This window comes from Hevea brasiliensis, chromosome 6 (assembly GCF_030052815.1).
Source record: "Hevea brasiliensis isolate MT/VB/25A 57/8 chromosome 6, ASM3005281v1, whole genome shotgun sequence".
Classification (NCBI taxonomy): domain Eukaryota; kingdom Viridiplantae; phylum Streptophyta; class Magnoliopsida; order Malpighiales; family Euphorbiaceae; genus Hevea; species Hevea brasiliensis.
In genome coordinates this window covers 48771510-48785467 of record NC_079498.1, presented here as the reverse complement: position 1 = coordinate 48785467, position 13958 = coordinate 48771510, and positions in this window count along the sequence as shown.

The window sequence follows — 13958 nt, the reverse complement described above, 5'->3', positions numbered from 1 at the left end:
CTTGATTTTGGTATCAAACTCTTCCTTATGACGTGGAGATAAAACTTAATGAAGCCACTTAGGTGATTGGAGGTGAAATGAGGAGGTTAATGGAGCTTAATGCAAAACGGCAATGGAGGTTCTTCACCTTTCCATTTCGTCATGGATGAAGGACTTGGAGAAGAATGAAATTGCAGATTGTTTAATGAACTTACACCTACCCATTTTGTTCTTAATTTATTCTATAGTGGTCCACTTACTCAAATTAAATCATATAATAAGTTTAACTTTTATTTATCCCACCAATTTAATTTTTCATTATAGTTTTCAAGTGTAATATTATTTATTTTTAATGGAAATTTAGGTCAAAAGACAATTCGGGATGTCAAATGACCATAATGCCCCTGTTCGGGTTACATTCCCGATTTTTCAGTAACACCGAGTTTTGTCCGTTTTTCGATTTCTCACTTTTCTTTGTACTAATTAATTAATTTTTCTTTGATATTTCTAATGATATTTATACTTTAATAGGGGTCTCTTTAAGTCCTAAAATTATTTTCCAGGGTTCCCCGCAGTCCAGGGCTAGTCAACAGTCCACGCCGTGACTTCCTGGTGCGGTCACCCATCGCTAGGGTTCTCGGCTCGCTTAACTTGGTTACCTTTCTTTGCTATTATTTTTCCTTTGTTTTTCTTGTATTTTCTTTTCTTCTATTTCATTATTTTATGTCTCGTCACTCATAATGAAGTGTAGTTCTAGGCATCCTAGCTATCCGGACAACACTGGTCACCGGAATAGTAGAACGCATTACCGAACCTAGGGGTGTTACACTAGAGACATTACACAGTCTATGTAAATTGGGCTTTGGACCCATGTAACTTTCTATCTCCTAAGGAGTTGAAAATGTGACACCCCTTACCCGTCTACAGTGTAGCAGAGCAAGTTATGCCACTCAGTGTGTCGGAACACCAATTCATGTTTCAATTTCAAATAATCCTTTTTTATTCATTTATTTATAATTTTTTTTGATAAATCTAAATTTTTCCTCAAATTTTATAGAAAATCCGGCAGAGTGCCGGCTATAAATTGGAAAAACAGTTCTTTTGAACCAGTTAAAAACACTTCCAATAATATCATCGCATTATTCTCAATCAACCTCTAATGTATACTCAAAAATTTCTCAATTCACTTCAGTATCTCAAAATTCAATTCAATTCAAAACACAATCAACTCAATGAAAAATGTTCAATTTATTACTGAACATATTCCATAGATACTTACATCAAAAGCATAATTACATGAATTTATAATATACATTACAGAAGGTTACAAAATACAAAATATCAAAATATCAAAACATCAAAATGGCCTAATGTCCTACCAAATGCACTGCAATGTGAGGTGACTCTGAACTCTGAGTGCAGCTATGAAGGCTCACCCTGTATGAGGCCTGCTAGACTCCCCAGCTATGTCTCCAGTACCTGCGCGTGGCAAAAGCGATGCGCTCAGCAATTCTGCTTAGTGGTGACAATATAAAATAAAATAAAATAAAATAAAATAAAAACATGTGTACAGAATGTATGTTTACATTTTTGGGTGAACTAAGTCTCAAATGTTTATTGCAATATTATTCAATTGAAGTTTGGTAAGATTTATTAATACTGCCCGAGTAACCTATACTAGTTGACTGGACTAGATAAATGGGTAACCGCATCGGGTACTAAGTACCTCGGACCATCACACCATCGGTCACATTGTGTCTCCCGGTGTGCAACAGAACAACTAATAAGCTGTGATAATTATCGGGGATTAAACCTAAGTATAACAACTCAATATTATAGCCAAAGGCTATTATGTCACAGAATGGCGTGGGAAGCCATGAAATACAGAATGGCATGAAGCCATATGCAGTACTGCTAACAGAACCCTATTGGCATGCCAACCTATCCAAACCAATCACATTAGGCCCACTAGGGCATTTAACACTTTCATTTATGTAATTCTTTGAAATTGAATTTTTATGATTACTATTCATTTCATTGGTCAACCAAAATGTTGAATTTTGCATTGATAATAGGTAAATTAGTTTAAATATCATCAACATACCACATTTTGCATTTTAAACTTGTTGGTATTGGTTGCCAATACCATCTCTAAGCTTAAAGTGAATTGGACAGAATTTTCAGTTTTAAAGCTTTGGGTTTACTGTTCCATTAGTCACCTTTGCAGTGGGAATTTGGAAAAATGATCAACATGAAAGTTGTTCCTTATTTTGTCTAGTTGAATTTATTTTTTTCGAATCACTCCATTTGGAGTTTTGTAGCTCAAGTTATGGCCTAAAAACCATAACTGGCCGGATTGGACAGATTCCAAAATTCTGGGTAAAATTGTTTCTGCCAGATTTGGTAATTCAAGTTTGGTTGGCAATTTGACTAGGTTATGATCATAATTTGGGTCAGGTTTCTTCATGAAAGTTGTTGGTCTATACCTCAACTTGTTGTTGGTAAAATTTCAGGTCAATTGGACCTTGCTAGATTGAGTTATGGCTAAATGACCAAATACTGTTCATTTGGTCATTTTGCCTAGGCAGGTTGCAGGTCACTCGGATTGGAGCAAGGTTTTGGTCCACTTAGTTTGGTCTTATGCGCATGGTTTCTTCACCAAAGTTCTGCCATTTTGTGTCTTGTTTCATGTCCAATTGGCCAAACACCAAATGAACCTCTACAATTCAAGTTATGGCTGTCCAAACAGGCTGGACTCACATCCAAGCCTACAGGTCACACAAGGTAGCCACTCCAACCTCAAATCCCACAACCCAATTCACTTCATTTTTTATTCAAACCAAACCAAATGGTCACTAATTGACCATTAAAACCTACTCCCGTCATCACAAGATCAAAGTCTCATTCTTCAACCCAAACCCTAACTCAACATTTCAAAACCATGTATTATCATTGCATTTATCAATTCACTTATAAGATACACATTAAGGGCAGTTACACTAGCATGTTAACTCCCCAAAAATCATCACCATATTACCCTAACCATGGTTGCCAAAAGTTAGGGTTAGCATACCAATGGTGTTTCATCAAATTTCTTTGTCATTTACACATATTCATAGTTCTTAAACATGAAATTAAAGTGAAATTCAAGGTTTAGGTCACTAACCTCTAATGGAGTGAATTTCCCACTTGATCAAATTCTTGTTTTCCTCTTTTTTTTGCTCCCAAAAGCTTCACTAGGATGTAAGAACAAATTTTTATGTTGCTAGGTTAGGGTTTTGTTGGGTAGAAGTTTGTAAAATTAAGCTTTGAAAAAGCTTGAAAATATTGGTTATGGAGAAGGTTCATGCAAGGAAGAAGAAAGGGAGTGAAAGGTCTGATTTTTTTTTTTTGTTTATTTTCATCCCATTTTGTCTTTTTAAACACATTTATGCCATGTGTCAACACTTGAGTGGGTGAAGGCACACTAATGACATCATGTGATGTCATAAATTCCCATTTAATTCATTTTTTTTCTTTTCTTTTCTACTCATTTTCAATTCAATTTTTAGTAATATTTATTCACATTTTATATCATAATAAATATTTACTTAACTGGACAAGTCAGCCAAAAATCACCTCTGAAGGCGAAATGACCAAAATGCCCTCCGTTTGGCTTAACGGGCCAAAATTGTCTGTACCGATTGAAAAAATTTTCTAAGTATTTTCTTGGCATTCTAATGCCATAAGAACCTCAATAACCCTTCTCTGGAGTCTCAAAAATTATTTTATAATTTTTCCCCTGGGTCTAAGGCTCCTAGTTGCGAGAACCGCAACTTCTCACTAGGTTACCCATTGTTAGGGCACCGGCTCATTTAACTTTGTTGTATTTTATTTTTAAAATTTTTCCTAAATTTTTCTTATTAATATTTGAGTTAATTTTGGTTTCTCACTTTAGTTTAAATATTTTTCCAGATGTTCTAGCTGTCCGGACCGACACTGGTCACCGGAACAGTAGAATGTACAGAGTTGCTACCGGGAGGGTGTTACAGAAAATGTATGAAATTTACTGACTTCTAGAAAGTTACACAGCCCGTGTAAAACTAGTACATGATCTGTGTAATATTTTGATTTTTCAAATTTTTGTCAACTTCAAAATTTTTATCACCACAACACATGAAATGGATGTAAAGTTTAGCAATAGAGCTACTTCTCTGGTTTTGTCCAATTTTCCCTTTGTGGTTTTGACTTGGTGATTCCTTTCCTCTCTTGATCTCTATTCCCCTTTCTAAAAAAAATCCTACAAAATAAAATGCTAATGAGTACGAAATAAAAATCAATATGAAAAATGAGAAAAAGAAAAGTTCAAAGAAATTTTTGGGTTGCCTCCTAAAGAGCGTTTATTTATAGTCTTTAGCTGGACTTTGCTTTTTTATGGTTTGTCGGTAGGATGGTCAAGAGTACAATGGACTCTCGTTTCTATGGGTTTTTCCTGAATGTAAAGCTTCAGTCTCTACCCATTAACCTTAAATGCACATGAGGTTTCGCTCCACACTTCTACTGCTCCGTGTGGGAAGACTTGGGTGACCTTGAAAGGTCCGGACCATCTTGATTTAACCTTCCCCGGAAAGAGTTTCAATCTAGAGTTGAATAAGAGAACAAGATCTCCTTCTTTTATTTCTTTCCTTGCTATGTATCTGTCATGCCATTTTTTGGTTTTATCTTTGAAAATTTTGGCATTTTCGTATGCATCCTGTCGGATTTCTTCCAGCTCATTCAGTTGTAGGAGTATTTTCTCACCAGAAGCTTTGAAGTCAAAGTTTAGGATCTGAATTGCCTAGTAAGCTTTATGCTCAAGTTCAATAGGGAGATGACATGATTTTCCATAAACCAGTCGGAAGGGTATTGTGCCAATTAGGTTTTATATGCAGTGCGGTATGCCCATAGTGCATCATCTAACTTCATACACCAGTCCTTCTTGGATTTGTTTATAGTTTTCTCTAGAATCTACTTCAGTTCCCTATTTGAGATTTCTACTTGATAGCTGGTTTGAGGATGATAAGGTGTGGCCACCTTGTGAGTCACTCTATACTTTTTCAGTAGTGTTTCAAATTGTTGGTTGCAGAAGTGACTTCCTCCATCACTGATTATTGCTCGTGGTGTGCCAAATCTTGTGAAGATGTTCTTTTTAAGGAACCTTGTGACCACACTAGCATCGTTGATTGGTGTCGCATTTGCTTCTACCATTTTGACACATAATTAACTCCAACCAGAATATACTTGTTTCCACGAGAAGAGGAAAATGGGCCCATGAAGTCTATTCCCCATACATCAAACAGTTCTATCTCAAGTATACCATGCAGTGGCATTTCATTCCTTCTTGAACTATTACCTGTTCTTTAGCATTGATCACAACCTAGCACAAAGGATCTTACATCCTTAAACAAATGTGGCCAGTAAAACCCTACTTGCAAAATCTTGGCTGCAGTTTTTGAGGTGCCAAAATGTCCTCCATATAGTGATGAATGGCAGTGATAAATGGTACTTTCCATATCTTCCTCTAGTATGCATCTTCTTATCAGCCCATCATTACATCTCTTGTACAATAGAGGTTCCTCCCATAAGTAATATCTCACATCATGTAGAAATTTCTTCATTTGTTGATAAGTCATGTTTAGAGGCAGTACCCTACATACAAGAAAATTAACAAAGTCAGCGTACCATGGAGCTTTGGATAATGCAATTAATTGCTCATCAGGAAATCAATCATCAATTGGCAAATCTTCGAAGTCCTTTGTAAAGGAGCGGAAGCATGAAAAACATAAGTTTAGATCATTAAAATTGAAAATTTTTCATCTAGGGTCACACGCATCATGCAAGATTTATTTTTATCTATTTGATTTCAATGATAAAAAGTATATTAAAACTCTTTTAATATATTTTTGGATCTACATTTGCCATTTAAGATTTTAGAATTAATAGATTAATCCATTAAAACCCTAGATCAGATCAAGAACAAGTGTACTAACCTTTTCATGCACTGCAGTGTGTTTGGCACCTTTGGGATGCATCTTTAGGACACCAAATGTTGTCCCTCTAGCTTGTCCACACCAAGATCACCTATGGCAGCCCTTGAACATCTTCTAAAGCTTTTTCTATGAATTAGAAAATCAAGTTTTCCCTTTTGAGAGATTACAGATGTAAACAGGATACTAGAAATAATTTCTAGTATTTTTAATTCAAGAGATTGTTTACTAATCTCTTTGAATTGATGAGAGATGAAGAAGAAGAGGGGAGAGGGCAGCCAAGGGTGGCGGCACAAAGAGAGAATAGCAGCCCACACGTTTTACTCTTTCATAACAACACTTATATAGTTAGGTCATTGCTTAAAACCTTTGCCATATGTCACCTTCTGATTGGCTCTAGGTTTAATTGAAGCAATCACATTGTGCCAAGTGTCAAACCTATATTTAATCTTGATTTTAATCATCTTACATGATTAAAAGACATATGACAAGCTTATATGTAGTGCCATGTGTCACCCTGAGAAATGACCAAAATACCCCTGTGTCTTAATTTTGAGTTCTCAACCCAAAATAATTATTTCTCTTCTTCTAATCAATTTATATCAAATATAAATTAATTAACTAATCTCTATTAATTAATTTCTCATTAATTAAATTCATATTTAAACATTTTAAGTATAAATTTAACTTATACTATACATCCAATAACCTAGATTTGGTTTCAAGCCATGCTAGGGACTTTGCAATCTAATTGCAAACCAAACCTATTTAATTAATCAATTAAACTCTTTAATTAATTAATTAATTAAATCATATTTAATTTGTTGATTACTTGTGTATGTGTGTGACTTACTAGGCTCATCACTAATTGGCAATGAGACATGATATCAACTCTTAATATCATCAGAACTCCTTCTTACCATAAATGATTTCTCTAAATCATTTTATGCACCTCATAGACCATGGTTAACACCTGGCATAGCATGCCATGGCCACCCAATTAGTAATAAAGTTTACCTTAAATGAACCTATAATCATATGTTACCATGCACTAGAATCTCTCTGTTACAAAATTCCAATTCGAGCTGGAGTCATAGTTTATTTCAAACCCCATTTGCTATGAATATTATGTTCTCTTTTAATTTTAGTTCTTGATTAAAAGGATTTTCTCATCAGAAACTCTTTTCTAATTAAATCTATCTATCCTAACCAGGAACTTGAAATATCAAGAACAATTAAATGAACATAGGATTTTATCCCTAATTACTTAGAGGAACAGACTCCATCTTGATAAACACCTACCTCCATATATAACTAGTAGGAGCCAACACATGCCCATATACCCATACACAGTACAAGTATGAAAGCAGTATCAAACTCAAACCACTAATATACAAGATAACTGTGCTATCTGAGGTCTAAAGATTGTATGCACTGATATAATTTATGATAATACATTGACAAGAGTAACTCCATGTGCTTGTCATAAATGTCACGGTTCGACCTACTTATCATGTATAAGTGCCTATCATGTTTGTTATATGGCATGAGACCCACCATTCCATCTTATTTATATCTCATATAAATAACTTGGGAACAAACATGATTACAATCTTTCTGGATAAGTCATGTCCTTATTGTGAAGTATCCTCGATTGTGAACCTACTTATGATACTTTGTGCTAGAAATACTGTCACTCATATTCTTAACAACTTAAGAATAGAATTACTAACAAAATATCAATGGACCTTTTCTATTACACATAAATATATTATGTAAACTGAAAAGTGAAAATGCCTTTTATTAAAAAACGTGTACAAGATACATACTAAGTGATATGCTCTAGGGCATACTACTAACATTCTCCTCCAGCAAGTTACACTACCCGACATGCCGAGACCCGTGTAGTGACACACGGGCCGTGTACTATGCGGCAGCCAGCTTTTGACTCGAATTCCTGTTCTTATTTCATCTCCCTAGACATATTCTTATTGCTTTATTTCTTCTACATGATTTACTTTTTACTGTTTTTACCTTTTATCATGATGATTGCTAAATTCACCATGAGTGAGTATTTTTCTTATTTTAGATTTGGGAGAGTAGTGCTTGTAATTATTATTATGGATGAACACTAAGTTTTATTTATTGGATTTGAGATTCGTTTCTTGATTTAATTTCTTGTGATCTTAATGCATGCTATGTGTTGCACCCACTTAGCCATGATTATATATGCTAATTGAAGGACTAAAAAGTGAAGGTTAACATTAGAAAATCAAGATTTTGAACCTAGGAATTCTGACCTAGACATAGGAAGATACCATTGTGGAACTTCAAAATTGGTGAAAAATGTAACACCCCTCACCCGACTACAGTGTAGCCGAGCAAGGCGTTCTACAATCGGTGCCGGAGCACCCTAACTTATCTTACTTTATTTTTTTAATAATTTTGAATTCATTTAATTTAACATCAATTATTTTTCGATGAAAAAACCAGCGGAGTTTCTCCTATTTTATTATCTTTTGGCATATTTCAATATTCACCTATTTGCAATTCAATAATATTTTCAAAATAAAATCTTATCCATGCTAATCATAATTATCTCATCAATCACTCTCATAATTTTCTCATATTTCAAATCTCATCCATGCATTTCCATTCATGCTCAATTCATATGTAAACATTCTCAAATACATAAGCAAAATTTTCAAATTTCCTTAATTTATATAATTTACAAAATAATTACAAAATTTCATAATTTACATGATATATAAAATAATTATATATGAAAAAGCTAATTAATTAATTTACATTGCATTCCTATTATTTACCTGTTCATAATATACATTACAATACAATATCTAAGCATTTTATACAAAATATAAAATATAATCTATATGGGCCCTATCTACATGCATTGCTGAGGAGGTGACAACCTTGAATACTTCAAACACTTCTGCAGATCAGAACTCCAAAAATTCCTAGTCAAACATTCATTGGGTTCTAGCTTCAGTACTTGCACGAAGGAAACAATTCCATCGCGCTAAGCATTGCTGCTTAGTGGTGCAATAATACAACAAGAAAATAATATACAAATAAAGATAGAAATAAAATTTGGATAATTAAGATTTATTTATACTTCACATGAGGTTTCTAAAATTTTATATGTTTTATCCTAATTTAGTATTCTTTGAAAGTGTTTATTTCGCCAATGTACAGTAATAATGTACAAAGAAAAATGATCTAAAAATAATAAATTTATACTTAAATTATTATATAAGTCACATTAGCAATATTTATTTATGTTATAATTTTCTTTGCTAATCTTTTAGCATTTTCTCAATACTTGCTAGGTTGTCTCAGATTATCTCATAATAAGTAAATTTTAATATCGGTCCAGTTCATTTCGATTCTTTCTAATAAATAACTATTTTAATTTATTTTAGGTCATCTTACTCATTTATTTTATTTAATTTCTAATATTTTTAATTGCTAATATTCTTAACTTATTTTAATTAATTCCACTACCCAAGTAACCTATGGCAGGCTGACTAAACTGGATAACGGGTCATTGGCACTGGACACCGCGGTGCCTCGGGCCGTCATACCATGGGACGCAGAACGTCAACCACGTATGCAGTCAGTATGGCTAAAAGCCATGATATCACATAATCGGGCATTAAGCCTTGAGTGCAGGCATAAAGTCATGAATGCGGGCATAAAGCCATGAATACGGGCATAAAGCCTTTCGCAGTACTGCTAAAACAATACCCTATTGGCATGCCAAACTATCCAATCTGACACACATGTCTAGGCAATAGAAGGGCACATAACATCATTAAATATTAATATATTGTGTTTTATGGCTTCATTATTTCATAACAAATTCCATAATTTATACATTCATCATAATATTCATACATTCCTTACATCATTTATATTGATCACAATTCACAACAATGGTGTTCATGTACCATTGTACTCAAAATATTCTTCCTTTCTCTTATAAAGAAAACTAATGTTCCATTCATATTTTCATGTGATTCATTTATTCATTACAATATTTATATGAATTCATAACTCATACAAGGTGTTATTATCTTATTTGTAATGGAAATATAAATCCTAATGTAAACCTCATCCTATTTATACTCAACAATCCATCTAGGTTAATTTCATTTCATATTCAAGTGGTATCACTCATGTTTTATTAGACCTACTAATAATGGTAATACAAATCTTAATTGTATACTCACATAACTTAAATGTTCATTAAGTCATTTAGGTGAATTACTATTTCTATTCCAAGTAATCCATGAATGTTTCATGGATTCCAAATTTCATACCTTAATTTCCTCTACCAATTTAGTTATTATACTTTGTGTCTTTGTATTACTATTCATATTACTATTCACTCAAATTTTTGACTTTTTAATACATAATAAATTTATTGAACTTAAGTTCTCCAATATACCACATTTTGCATTTTCTTTTTGTTGGTATTGATTTCCAATACCATTTCAAAGCTTATCTTATGTTATTCAAAATTTCAGATTTCATACCCTAGGTTTACTGTTTCATTGGTCATTTGTACAGTACGAATTTGACAAAATTGTCTGCATGAAAGTTGTTCCTTATTGTGCCTAGTTACATTTTTTTTTTGAATCACTCCATTTGGAGTTTCGTAGCTCAAGTTATGGTCATTTTACCATAACTAGCTGGATTGACCTGTACCCAGAATTTCTGGGCAATTTGGTTCTGCCAGATTTGGTAACCTAAGTTTGGTTATAAGTTTGACTAGGTTATGATCAAAATTTGGATTTGTGTTCTTCATGAAAGCTTTAGAGATATGTCTCATCTATCTGCTGGTAAAATTTCGGGTCAATTAGACCCTTCTACACTGAGTTATGGCTAAATGAATAAATAATGTTCATTTGGTCATTTTGCCCTGGCAGAATGCAAGTCACCCGGATTAGGGCAATTTTTAGGTCAACTTGGTTTGGTTTTCTAAGCAGGATTTCTTTACCAAAGTTTTGCCATTATGTGTCTAGTTTCATATTCAATTAGCCTTGCACTAATTGAACCTATACAACTCTATTTATGGCTGCCCAAACCTTCTGGACTCACAACTAGTCCTGCAGTGCACACTGGACAGCATACATAACCTCAATTCTCTTGGCACCATTCACTCAATTTCCTATATAAACATGAACAAATGGTCACTAATTGACCATTACAACCTCTTTTCACCAATACTTAAACAAAATCCAAATTTTGGTCCCCAAACCCTAACTCCAACAATTTCAATTCTCTATATACATATAATCCATGAATTAAAACACCAAAATCATGTTTAATGGCAGCCATACATAACTATTATGCAATCAAATTATTGAAACCCTAGGTACCCTACGGTTTCCAAAATTTCATGGGGTAAGTTCATGCATCTTTAATTCATTTTTTTTCAAATTTTCAACTTAACTCAACTTAAATTCATGCTTAGAAAAGAATGGAAGCAAGAAAATTAGCACTAACCTCTTGGATGAATTTTACCCTTTACTTTCCTTCACTTTCTCCTCTTCTAATGGCTTCCCAAGTCTAGCTCTAGTGGTAAGGGAAATTTTTTGTGAAGAGAGGGTGAGGTTTTATGTTGTAGTTGACTAGGGAATCAAGCTCATTTGGAGCTTTAATGGTGGTCTTCCACTCTTTTTTCTATTTGGTGCGGGAATAAGAAGAAGGGGCTGCTGGAATTTTTTGATTTTTATCTCATTTTTATGTCATTTTAATCGCTTTTAATTTGCTTGTTAAATAGTGATTTGGTGGAGAGTGTTTAATGACATCATATGATGTTATAATTCCTAATTTCTTTCATTTTCTTTTCTTCTTTTCTCTACTCATTTTTAATTCAATTTTTAGCAATATTTAATCATATTTTAGATCATAATAATTATTTACTTAACTAGACAAGTCGGCCAAAAATCATCTCTGAAAATGAAATGACCAAAATGCCCTCCGTTTGGCTTAACAGACTAAAATTGTCTGTACCGATTGAAAAATTTTTCTAAACCTTTTCTTGGCATTCTAATGCCTTAGAACCCTCAATGACTATTCTCTGAAGTCCCAAAAATTATTTTATGAATTTTCTCCCGAGTCTAGGGCTCCTAGTTGCGAGAGCCACAACTTCCCACTGGGTTGCCCATCGCTAGGGCACCGGCTCATTTAACTTGATTGTATTTTATTTCTAAAATTTTTCCTAAATTTTTCTTATTAATATTTGAGTTATTTATGACTCCTCACTTTAGCCTAATTATTTTTTTCCAGATGTTCTAGCTGTCCGGACTGACACCGGTTACCAGAACAGTAGAATGTACATAATTGCTATAGTGAGGGTGTTACAATTCTTCCCCTCTAATTTAAATTTCGTCCTCGAAATTTACTTGGTGTTTTGGGTTCTGAGATAATTCTTTTACCTTTCTATTGCTCCCTCTATCTATTTCTTTTATATATATGGTACTATTTAGTCTTTTCGAATCTATCATTATACACTTAGGCATATCATAAAGGAAATACTTTACCTTAAATTCACATCTGGGGCTTCTTGCTCCTCTCCGGCTTGGGTGACATTTGGAAGTGGTGTTATTATTGTACTTGGTCCTTCCACGACCTCTATCTGGGTCCGTGGTAAATTCCTCTTAGGACAATCTTTCAGATGATGGTCTATGGCCCCACATCTATAACAGGCTCCAGTAAATCCCCTACATTCACCTTTATGCCACTTGTTACAATGGCCACATTTTCTTGCTAGTCTTGGTGCACTCACTACTAGTGTTTCTGGTTGATCTCTTCTGGGTATAGGCCTGAGTCTAGATCTCCTACTTTGATCAGATGTCTGACTTAACTGTTCTCTCGGCCTCTTATTACTAGATTGTCCAAATTTCCTCTTTTGCTGATCACCACTCCTCTTCTGTTACTCTTCATGAACACAACTAATATGTTTCTTTTTGAACTCTATCAGAAAGAATTCCCAAGTTACGTCGGCTGGTGGCACTACCTTGGTTACGACATCCCACCATCGATATGCAGCTTCTCATAACAATGAAACTGCACACTCCAAACTCTGTTCTGGTGTGCAATGGAGCTACTGCAGGACTCTTTCAGTCCTTTTTAACCAATACTCAGCCGCTGAAGAATCTTCTTCCTTTTTTACCATTGAAATCTACAGCTCCATACTTCCTAATTTTTCCTAGAGGTGATTTCTGCTAAGATAGTGGTGGAATAACCCCAGTCATCTATCGAAAGAATTCAGTCATCTGCTCAAACAAGGCCTGTTAGGGTTGTACTGGCACCACTTGCACTGGTGAAGCAGGATCTCCTCGATTTCCAATATCACTCCCAGTCGGGATACGGCTTACTACTTCTTCTTCTACTGCCCTCTGCGATTTTGAGTCAATACCTTAACCTAAAATAACCAAGAAAATATATCTGCATTAGTGTCACCTTGACTCATATGAATGCAATGCATGTCATGCACACAATCTTATTCTATCTATCTATACCTAGGAATGCCTAAACCGTGCTCTGATACCAATAAATGTAACACCCCTCACCCGACTACAGTGTAGCCGAGCAAGGCGTGCTACAATCGATGCCGGAGCACCCTAATTTATCTTACTTTATTTTTTTAATAATTTTGAATTCGTTTAATTTAACATCAATTATTTTTCGACGGAGAAACCAGCGGAGTTTCTCCTATTTTATTATCGTTTGGCATATTTCAATATTCACCTGTTTGAAATTCAACAATATTTTCAAAATAAAATCTTATCCATGCTAATCATAATTATCTCATCGATCATTCTCATAATTTTCTCATATTTCAAATCTCATCCATGCATTTCCATTCATACTCAATTCATATGTAAACATTCTCAAATTACATAAGCAAAATTTTCAAATTTCCTTAATCTACATAATTTA